At 45.3% G+C, this 11,617-nt stretch overlaps 1 long non-coding RNA gene across 1 annotated transcript; it reads left to right on the top strand.

Annotated features, from left to right (window-relative positions):
• The first annotated feature begins 9,533 nt into the window (after positions 1-9,533).
• Positions 9,534-11,247, top strand: LOC115595719 (uncharacterized). Its single transcript, XR_003986762.1, has 3 exons — positions 9,534-9,789; positions 10,893-11,022; positions 11,188-11,247. It is a non-coding gene; the product is annotated as an uncharacterized LOC115595719 (long non-coding RNA).
• The last annotated feature ends 370 nt before the right edge of the window (positions 11,248-11,617 follow it).

Here is an 11,617-nt window from a genome sequence, read left to right as displayed (position 1 = left end):
GACAAGGAAATTACCATCTACACTCGGAACTGTGTGTTTACACATTTCATAGCCATTTATCCAGTAAATTCTGTATGTGCACACACTACTAATTCCTTCTTTACAGTATGTACCACACTACCGTCTTGACTCCAAAATTCTAGAATAGCATCCTCCATTTTCTGTACTTATCAAAATAAATGTTCAGATAACCTGTTTCTATATTCTGTAATGTGCGTCAATTACCACATCCTCATGTACCATATCTCATGTAACAAATTATAAATAAACTCACTTATTAAATTATCTTGTGTGTGTATGCATCTCTATTCATGACAAAAAGGATACATGGATGATGATTTGGTTGGCAGGTCATGGCTGGTCTCAGAGGGCTCTCGCGCACCGACAGGGCAGGTTTTCAGCTGTTGAAAAGTCGGCTGGCCTATCTGGTCATAGGTGTAAACACGCCTGGGCTGTCGAACTCTCTGAGGCCTTTCTCTCAATGTTTAGATAGATAGATAGATAGAATTAATTTAATGATCCCAGACTGGGAAATTATTTTGTTACAGCAGCAGTGGGTCCGCAAATAAAACACTTCGTACATAACATAAATAGAATCCAATATATACATAGTGTATATATACAGTGCACAGTGTACTATAAACAATAAACAGTAATAATATATACAACAAAACAAAATATGCAAAATATACTATAACAATAATAATATATACAACAAAACAGTAGAGAGACCAGAGTTCTCTGTCAGGCAGAGGTGAGAGTGTTGTTGTATAAAGTGATGGCTTGTGGCAGGAAAGATTTCCTGTATCTGTTGCTACGACAGCGAAGCTGAAGCAGCCTTCCGGAGAAGGTGCTCCGCTGTCTGACCAGTGTGAGTTGGAGAGGGTGGAGAGGATTATCCATGATGGATAACAGTTTTTTCAGTGTCCTCCTCTCTACCGCAGCCTCCAGAGTGTCCTGTTTGCAGCCAATCACAGAGCCAGCCTTCCTGATCAGTTTGTTAAGTCTGTTGGTGTCGCTGGCTCCGATGCTGCTTCCCCAACAAACCACAGCAAAGAAAAGTACACTGGCCACCACAGACTGATAAAAGATCTCCAACATCTTGCTGCACACGTTGAAGGATCTCAGCTTCCTCAGGAAGTAAAGTCTGCTCATCCCCTTCTTGTACACAGCTTCAGTGTTAGGTCTCCAGTCCAGTCTGTGGTTGATGGTAACACCCAGGTAATTGTAATCCTCCACTGCCTCCACATCCCTTCCCAGAATGCACAGAGATTGGAAAGCCGTCTTCCTCTTCTTCCTGAAATCTATCACCATCTCTCTGGTCTTGCTGATGTTCAGCCGCAGGTGATTCTGTCCAGTCCACTCCACAAAGTTGTCTACCAGTGCCCTGTACTCCTCCTCCTGTCCCTCACTTGTACACCCAACAACAGCCGAGTCGTCAGAAAACTTTTGCAGGTGACACGACCCGGTGTTGTACTGAAAGTCAGTGGTGTATAAGGTGAACAGGAAAGGAGGCAGTACAGTCCCCTGTGGAGCTCCTGTATCACTAACCACCGCATCAGACAGAACACTGCCCATACGGACAAACTGTGGCCTGCCTGTCAGGTAGTCAGTAATCCAGGAGATCATTGTGTCGTCTACACCCATCACCCGCAGCTTCTCCCCCAGTAGCAGTGGCTGAATGGTGTTAAAAGCACTAGAGAAATCAAAGAATGTGATTCTCACAGTGCCTCCTCCACCATCCAGGTGCGAATGGGCTCGTTGCGGCAGGTAGATGACAGCGTCATCAACTCCCAAGTGGGGCTGGTAAGCAAATTGCAGAGGGTCTAGCAGGGCTCTCACCTGCAGCCTCAGGTTGGCCAAAACCAGTCTCTCCAGCACCTTCATGACGTAAGATGTGAGGGCCACTGGTCGATAGTCATTGAGGTCTGATGATGTCGACTTCTTTGGAACAGGAACCAGGCAGGAAGTCTTCCAAAGCACTGGTATTCTCTCCTGACCCAGGCTCAGGTTGTAGAGGTGTTGTAGGACAGGAGACAGCTGGCTGGCACATGTCTTCAGGATCCTGGGGCTGATACCGTCAGGGCCTGCAGCCTTCTGCTGGTGGAGTCTCTCCAGCTGTCTCCTAACCTGGCCTGCAGTCACAGTCATGCGGGGGAGGCTGCCGGTGTCTTCAGTGGAGGACAAGGAGGTGGAGGAGGAGCTGAAGGTGGAGGAGGAGGAGGAGGTGGAGGAGGAAGAGGTGGAGGAGGAGGAGAGGTGCTGCACAGGAGAGCTCACAGCAGGGGAGTGAGGGGGGAGGGGAGGAAGCATTTGGGGCAGGGAGGGTGTGGGGGGGTCTGGAGGTGTCAGGGAGATGACAGAAGGCTGTGAGCTGAACCTATTGAAGAATCTGTTCAGCTCGTTTGCCCTCTCCAGGCTGCCCGATGACTGTCTGCCGCTCACCTTACACCCAGTGATCTGCTTCATACCAGTCCACACATCCCTCACATTGTTCTGCTGGAGTTTGGCCTCCAGCTTCCTCCTGTAGGCGTCTTTACAGGCCCTCAGCATATCCCTGAGTTCATGCTGCACTCTCCTCAGTTCTTCCCTGTCTCCAGACCTGAACGCCCTCTTCTTCTTGTTAAGAAGGGCTTTCAGGTCATTGGTGATCCACGGCTTATTATTAGGGAAGCAGCATACAGTCCGGGTTGGCATGGTGGTGTGTTCACAGAACCTGATGTATTCTGTGATGCAGTCGGTCATGCTGTCGAGATCCTCTCCATGTGGCTCAACAAGTGCATCCCAGTCTGTCGACTCAAAGCAGTCCTGTAGTGCGTCAGCAGCCTCCTGAGTCCACCTCCTCACGCTCCTAGTGTGGACAGGCTGCCGCTGAACAACAGGCATATACTTAGGGGTCAGCAGAACCAGGTTGTGGTCAGATCTTCCAAGCGAGGGGAGCGCTGTGGGACTGTATGCATCCTTAGCATTTGCATACAACAGATCCAGTGTGTTACAGTCTCTGGTGGGGCAGTCAACATACTGGTGAAATGTTGGGAGGGTTTTGTCCAGTGAGACGTGATTAAAATCCCCAGTGATGACAATAAATGCGTTAGGATTCTGCGTCTGTATCTGGGCAACAGCGGAGTGGATGACGTCACAGGCCAGCGCTGCATCAGCTGAAGGAGGAACGTACACACCGATAATGATGGCGGATGTGAACTCCCGGGGCAAATAATAAGGCCTCATCCCCACAGTCAACAGTTCAATGTCCGGGGTACAGAGACGTTTCTTCACGTGAACATGTCCGGGATTACACCACCTCTCACTCACATACAGTGTAATCCCTCCTCCTTTCTTCTTTCCGCTGCTTATCACGTCCCTGTCCGCCCGAACAGTGCTGAAGCCGGGAATCGCCATGCTGTGGTCCGGGATGTTTGAGTGAAGCCATGTCTCCGTGGAACACAACACACTGCACTCACGATATTCAATCTGAGCCTTTGTCAGCGCGGCGAGCTCGTCCGTCTTGTTCCCCAGAGACCTCACGTTCCCCATTACGATCGCCGGTACAGCCGGTCTGTGTCTCCTCTTCTTCACCCTCCATTTCACTCCGGCTCTGCAGTCACGGCGTCTCCTCCGCAGCTCCTTCAGGACCTCAGGCCTGGCTCCGGGTAGCAGTGCAGGTTTACACAGCGCAATCAGCTGGTCGCGTGTGTAAACAATGCGCTCAATGATGCGCTCCTGACCCTCCGTTGCTAGGGCTAGCAAAAACATGACTAAAAAGTGCCACAAAAGTCCAAAAAAGAAAAAAAAGAAAGGTGTTCGTCCTCTCTCAGTCTCCGGAAAAGAGCCGCCAAAGTTCAACGAGAATCAGAACAGAGATACAACAAAAACTACGAAAAAACTTGAAAACCCACGGGAGCTGCTGTTACAGGCTGCCACCTTATACGGCGCCATAGCAACCGACACTGCATGAAAAGTGGGATTTTTGGCCCCGTAAACGCCCGAAAATCTCCCTAATTTTCGGCAGTTAACGACAATTTACAGGCTGTGAACTTGGCGTTTGTCTGTGCCGAAAATTGTCGGAAACGAACCATGACGTCAGCGGAGCTCCCGGAGGTGCGAACGCCTCCAATTTGCATATGAATAGCAGCGAAACCACGCCTGGCCAGAGAATGTGTGGGCTGGCTTGAATATCCTCACTCAGTATTGGATGAAACCACTACTCATAAACAAGCAAAATCACTCGTGATTGGTCACCCTGGGTCATTATAAATGTAAACCCCGGTGGGAATATATATATATATATATGTATATGATTTATTCATTCATTTATATTTATGATATCATCAATGACATGAATGAATTTACTGAGGAAAGGAACATTTGCCAGAAAGGAGTTGTTTATTCAAAGAGTTTTATTTGTACAAACACAAACACACAGCATGTACAGAGCATAATTTGCCCACACAACAAACGGGAAGCTCACAAGAGGCCCAAATCCTACAGCACCGCGAAGTGTCTGTTTTTGCAGATGTCTGTGGTGCGCTGCTACTTCGGAATCGCCTCTCATGTGACTGCAGTGTGGCGCAGAGCTCGGTGAGCTCCCGGCTGCGAAAGGACGGAGGTCGCACAATCCATCCAGACACCCGCCATCTTGTGCTGTCTTCCTCCTCAGACATCAGGTCCATGGCGGCGCACTTCGAAAGGTCCACCTCATCCTCACCTAGCACTCTGGCTCGCTTCCAGCATCTGTAAAAACAATCAATAAAGACGATCAGTACTGCGCGATGCACTGCGTATGGATACAACACATCTATTATTTAATAGAATAATAGTCACATTGACCAAAGACGGATCTAATCTAATAAATCTTACCCCCTTTGTCCTCGATCGACTCCGAGCTGAACTCCTCACAGCGTCCGCCTGCAATGCAAGATCTGGTTGTTTGTTGTCCTGCGTACTGTCTCGTAATGTCTTACAGGCATCTGGAAAACAATTAAAAAGACTGGTATGAATAAAGAAACGTAAGTCACAGTAAAATTAAACGAGGGAGAAAACAGTAACAGTTACTTACTCACAATGGCGTCATTATCGGCATCGTGTAAATCTGGACTTGCAGACGTGGCTTGTTATGAGGCGAGTTTAGTCTGTGAAAACAAAATGCCCGCAGCGATAAACCTCCTAGCTTAGCTCCTGCTAGCTAGCTTAGCCGAACTTGCTTCGTGTCCAATAAAACACAAACACTTCGACTGCGATGGAGAGTCCAACTCACACACTCACAGCACGTCGTCCGACAACAGTTCACAGTCTGTTAGTGATAAAACACGACACTGACGACACACAGTCCACTGTCAGCTGCTCAACGCCATTAACTCTCCGCTCTTTCTTCGTCGTCACTCACGCTCCGGTCAACCCGGAAGTTTAAAAACTCTTAAAGGTCATGAACTCTCACACGCAATAAGAATTACTTTTCAACTGCTTTTAAAACATTCAGAACCCATGAAATTATAGAAATGCTTTTTTTATATATATATTTTAATATCTTGGTTATCTCAAAATATTTCATGCAAATTTTAACTTCTTAACAACTGGTGTTTTATCTTTAACTTGTTCCCAGGAGAGAGAGAGAGAGAGAAAAGAATAAATAACCTTTTTTACATAACATTGGTCATTGCTAATGACATACACAGTAATTAATCTAGCATACTTTCATTAAATAAATCCATTCAAGCTAAAATATAAGGGTCTATAATTAGGCAATACTGAGCCTCATCTATTTATACCAGAGATTTTCTTAAAATGAAGTTAACACCTTTTAGAAAAAGATCACCTGGGGTAAAACTCCCCCTGCTACCCTGATTTGCATTTGTATAGCTCACAGCATTTTCATTTACATGTTAAAGCCTCCCCTAGAATCAGGGGGAGGGGGGTCATGGGGGGACAACTGCCAAGCAAGGCCCACGTCAATTTCCGACAATTCACGGCAGTTTTCAGTGTTGCCTGCAAATTGCAGCAAACCTGAAATTCCACGTCAATCTACAGTGCCGCATACTGATGAAAATCCCACTTTTCATGCAGTGCGATATGTTTCCGCGTCGCTCTGCTCATCCTCAGATCCCACAGCCAGAGCGTCGCTCTTTTCATCGATGCCATGTCTATCCTCTCCATGTTCCTCTTCAAAGTGCTCCTCAGGTCTAAACACCACCTCAGGTCTGTCTCTGGGCGATTTACCTCTGGGGCAGAACTCTTTTGCTTTTGCATTGAAGGGCAGATCTGCATGTCTTACTGCTGTCCACAAGTGATACTCCTCTGGAACTGTCTGTGTCAGCTGGGTAAGTGCCATGCTTGGTTGTATGTTGACTTCCTGTTCCCTGTTTTGTTTTGTTTCCACTGTTTTTCTCTTTCAAGTTGGATTCACCTGCCTCTGGCTCTTCAACCAGCTAGGGGCACGGCAGGAGTAGGTTTCGGTGTATCACACGTCTTCTCCCAGTTCCTTGCAATGGCTCAACCACGTACACTGGGCTATCAGGGCCTTTCCTTCCCTTGACCACATAAATCATGTTTTCCCAGAAGTTGCGCAGTTTTCCAGTGCCACCTCTAGGTGTGAGGTTTCTCACCAGGACGTGATCACCTGACTCCAGTGTCGAACTCCATGCATGCTTATTGTAATTTTTCTGTCCTCTTCTAGCACCTTTCTTCATATTCTGCCTTGCCATGGCATAGGCTTCTTGCATGACCTCCCTCCACTTCTCTGCATAGCCAGCCTGTGACTGATGTCCCTCCTCTCCTCTCCTGGGGAATATCAGGTCCACTGGTAGTGTAGGTTCACGGCCAAAGAGCAGGAAGAATGGAGAAAATCCTGTTGCCTCATGCACAGTTGAGTTATAGGCATGGACCACTTTGTTAAGGTACTCCTTCTACCTTGACTTCTGAGACTCTTCCAGTGTACGCAGCATTCCAAGCAGTGTCCTATTGAAGCGCTCTGCCGGATTTGCTTGAAGATGGTATGGAGAAGTGCGGGAGTGATGAATACCACAGTAGTCTTGGAGCTTGTGGAAGAGAGTGTTCTCAAACTCTTTCCCCTGGTCGTGGTGTATCTTGGACGGGAAACCAAAACGCACGATAAAGTCATCAAAAAGCTTTCTGGCTGCCGTCTTCCCAGACTTGTCTCTTGTTGCATATGCCTGTGCATATTTAGTAAAATGATCAACAACTATAAGTATGTATTCCTCACCTCCCTTACACTTGTCCAGATGTAAGTAATCGATGGAGATCATCTCAAACGGTGCAGAAGTCTCTATACTCTGTATAGCTGTTCTGGTTACTCTGTTTGGTTTCTTTCTCTTTATGCAGCGACACACTTTGGTAACATAGTGTTCCATCTCCTGTCTCATCTTAGGCCAAAAGAAGCATTCTCTTGCTAGAGCCACCATTCTATCTACACCTAAGTGTCCCATTTCTTCATGTAGATGTTTGTATACAACTGGTTTTAGGGACTCAGGAACAACCAGCTGCTTTCTTGTTACAGTTTCTCTTCGGAGGATGCCATCACCATCGATCTGTAGACGGGGCCACTCCCTGAGAAGTTGTCGGACGCCTTCAGTCTCTGTCAGCTTGTCTTTATGTTTGAGGTTGACATGTGTTTTTTTCAAAGTCACTACTCTGTTTATGACTAGGTCTGCATTTTGAGCTGTTCTTATGTCGTCTGCTGCAAGAGGCTGAATTGGCTCTGAGATGTTGCACCCTTCTGGCAGCGCATCTTCATTGCAGGTAACAGCAGAGATCCAATTAACTTCTCCTGTCCTGTCTATGTCCAAGGCTTCCCCGATGCATTTGATGGCTTCCTGTTGGCATTCCTCAGTGCATTCTTGGATGGCATCCTCAATGGATTTTGGTCTGCATGACAGGAAGTCTGCATCTCTATTTGCTGTCCCAGGCCGGTATTTCAATGTAAACCTATAATCCGCTAACTCTGCCACCCAGCGGTGTCCAGCTGCATTCAGTTTTGCTGACTTTGTGACATAGGTCAGGGGATTATTGTCACTGTAAACTGTAAAGTGAGGTGCATGGAAAAGATAGTCCTGAAACCGCTCTGTTATGGCCCATTTCAGTGCCAGGAATTCTAACTTGCCTGAATGCAACTTGTAATTCCTCTCTGCTGCTGTTAAGGTCCTTGATCCATAGGCTATCACCCTGAGAACACCCTCTTGACGCTGGTACAAGACTGCACCTAGACCATCTTCAGAGGCATCCACATGAAGCACAAAGGGTTTCTCTAGATCAGGGTATGCCATGACTGGTGAATTTGTTAGCTGATCCACAATCCTGTTCAGTGTCTCTTTGTGGAGTGCTGTCCACTGTACTGGATGGGAAGGTGGCAACTGAGTGGATTTGCGGCCAAGCACCTTTTTCTTTTGGCTTTGCTTCACCTCAGACTTGGGCTTTGCTAACAGTTCATAAAGGGGCTTGGCTGTCCTAGAAAAGTCTGGTATGTAGGATCGGTAATAACTAAGGAATCCCATTAGCTTTCTCACCTCTCGCACAGTGGTTGGTGCTTCGTGCTTCAGTGCTTGAACTGCCTCTGCTTCTTTAGGGTTCATCTTGTGTCCGTCTGCAGAGATAACTTGACCTACATAACAGACCTCACTTTTGAAGAAGTCACATTTTTTTGGTCTCAGTTTTATGCCACACTCTCGCTGTCGTCTGAGCACCTGTCTCACATTTTCAGGGTTCACACACATTTTTCAAGGTCAAATTCAAGCACTTTTCAAGCACTTTTAAGGGTCATTTTCAAACTTTTCCAGTACCTTATTGCTGGGGTAAAATACATATCTACAGGAAAATATATACTCATGATTTTTTTTTTCATTTTTTATCACAATTATATACATTGTATTATGCTATAGACATCTAAAATGATGTTTCATAATAGCAAAAACTTTAGAAATTAAAGGAGAACTCAAAGTTTTATCCAAAAGAAGGGAAGCCACTTGGCGTTCTTCAGGCACACTTGCACCGAGACAAGGAGAGACCTGAGAACACCCTGTAATTTTCTTTTTTGACATAAACTATTTCAAGCTGTTCACTTATTCATCAAAGTTTATTAATACTGAACATGTCATCAGTCCAAATTGCATCAAATTCACCTTCTCCTCAGCCACCCTTCTCTATTGCTACCAGGCTGCATGTGTGACGATACACACACACACTGATTTTATTTCTCCTTAAGCAAACTATCCAGTCTGATCCCAATTTTGCCAAGACACAGAGTTATGATGTCAAGCACTTTCAAGCACTTAAAGGAACTTAGGGCAGGATTTGTGAAAAAATAAACATTCATCATAAGTATTTTAATGCTAATGGGTGATGAAGCGTTCAAAACCAAAAAGAATGAGCCCACACACATATCTCCCCATTGCCTTGAACAGGCTGTGTGCTGCATGATGTACTGCTATTCAGGGTCCGAATTTCCCGCGCAGCCCTGCGGACGTGACGTTATTTGACGTCCTCGACGGCTTGGAGACCGGAAGAAGACAAGCGCGGTGGACCGGAAATACTGTTTGTGTTGTTATGGACTCTGCTACGGCCGGAAAACGACCCACCACTGCACAAAGTCCACTAAAAAGTAATACGAAGAAGAAAACGAAGGTTTTTATCAGTAGCAAGTCGTGAGTCTAAAAGAAGTTATGACTAAAGCCGGGCTGGCACGCGAATATACATTGGATATGCCTTCGACTCATGGAGGCAGCTTCAGCTTGAACTGGGACTGAAAACGGATGCTGACATGGCTAATTTCCTTGTAACCAGGTAAGAATACATTACAGGTCATTTATAGAGCTTGATTTGAAAATCTTATGAGATCACCGAGGACTCGGAGTGAGCTAAAGTGCAAAGTAGCGTCCGCTTCTAACGTAGCGTTAGCGGCTAACGTAGCGCTAGCCGCTAACATGTAACTTAGTCCACTGCTTGTAACAGTGAGAAGTTACAGACTGCGCATTTTCCAGGGTCCTTCAGTCTGAAACCGAATAGTTAGAAATATGCCCTTTTAGATATGGGACCGAAAGCCCAACTTGTATCTGGGAGGTGACGTTAGCAGCTGGCTGTAGCAACAGGCTAACGGTTTGGTTGGGTCTGTGTAGTCATATTAGCCGCTCGCTACACACAGCGAGCCGGCTTCCCGGCTGCTTCGTGAGTGTAGGGGATACAGCTATCAAATCAATTTTATTTATATAGCCCAAAATCACAATCACATTGCCTCAGTGGGCTTTACAATCTGTACAGTGAAATATATCATACACACAGCACCGGCTCCCGTCTCGTTCCTGTCCCTGGTAAATACAGTATTTGGGGTGTACAGTAACGGTATTTACAGGCTATGGCTTGGGGGCTATTGTGTTGACGAGTTGATGATACTGTTGTGATGTAGCTGAATAAAAGGCAGCTTAGAGCTAACCGTGAAGTGCACAATGTAAACGAGCTCAGGTGGTGCTATATAATAATTTATATTGTGCGTGTCTACAGGTCTGATAAAGTTATTATTATTGTTATTATTACGACCTTGCTTGTGAAGCACGTCTGTGTGGTTGAGTCCTTTGGGGTGGGTGGGCTAAAAGAGTGGTCTCAACTCATCAATAGAGCTTTTAGCCTTTATTTTTCTTGTGTTGTACCATACACACAAGATTGCTCCAGACATTATACATTACGTTGTAAGTAAAGCAGGAGAAATTGTTTGTAAAAGTGAAACACACAATAGTACTGACTGAGGCATGTATTTTGATATTATTATTGTTACAGGCAAACATTGCATGGCCATAGTTGTTCTGACCAAAGAGAAAAGACACCAAGGTAGCAAAGTCACAGCCAGCTTGCTGACTGAGACTCTAACTTTTTAAAATATTGCTGTTTTCCAGCTATCAGAAGAAGCAGACTCCTGAAGCTGCTACTCGGGGAAGTAAGGAGATGAGAACATCAACACCCAGCAAGCGAATAGCTGCTAAACTCTTCTCATCGATTATCACCAATTGAACCAGTGTCTGAGGGGTTAGTATGTTTTCACTTTCTAAGTTTTGGTCATTAGGAATTTCAATCTTTTCAGAATATAGACAAAACATTGTAAAATGTTATAATATAACATAATAATTACCAGATTTGATTATGGAGCATTGGTATGTGTTCTAATGCTACTGTTCTCTTCTCTCCATAAAGGCCTCAGCTACATGATCCAGAGACGTGAGCAAGAAAAGAGAGAAGACAAGACTGTCTTGTTTACCACACATTTATTTTATTATAAACATGTAAAAAAAATACAAAATAAAACTTTGTACATACTGCAAATTTGAAAAATACTGTAAACTTTGAAAATAAATATAAAAATACATAATGTACATAAATAGTTTTTATTTTTGGATGAAAGTGTAATCTTTGGCTAAGAAATATGGTTTTTTTAGGTATTGTGGTCACAGGGACACAAAACAGGAGAAAATATCAGTCAGACACCCTAAATGGAGCTTCTTTGTAACCTGTGTAGTTTGCAAAGGGGTCAGGGAAGTTTAACCAGATACGAAGAACACAGCAGCTTGGTATCGGCCTACAGTTCCCTCTTCTCTGATGCCCATCCTGCCAGATCGTAAATCGC

The sequence above is a fragment of the Sparus aurata genome, chromosome 14 (assembly GCF_900880675.1).
Source record: "Sparus aurata chromosome 14, fSpaAur1.1, whole genome shotgun sequence".
Lineage (NCBI taxonomy): Eukaryota > Metazoa > Chordata > Actinopteri > Spariformes > Sparidae > Sparus > Sparus aurata.
This window is presented reverse-complemented; position numbering and strand designations above follow the sequence as displayed.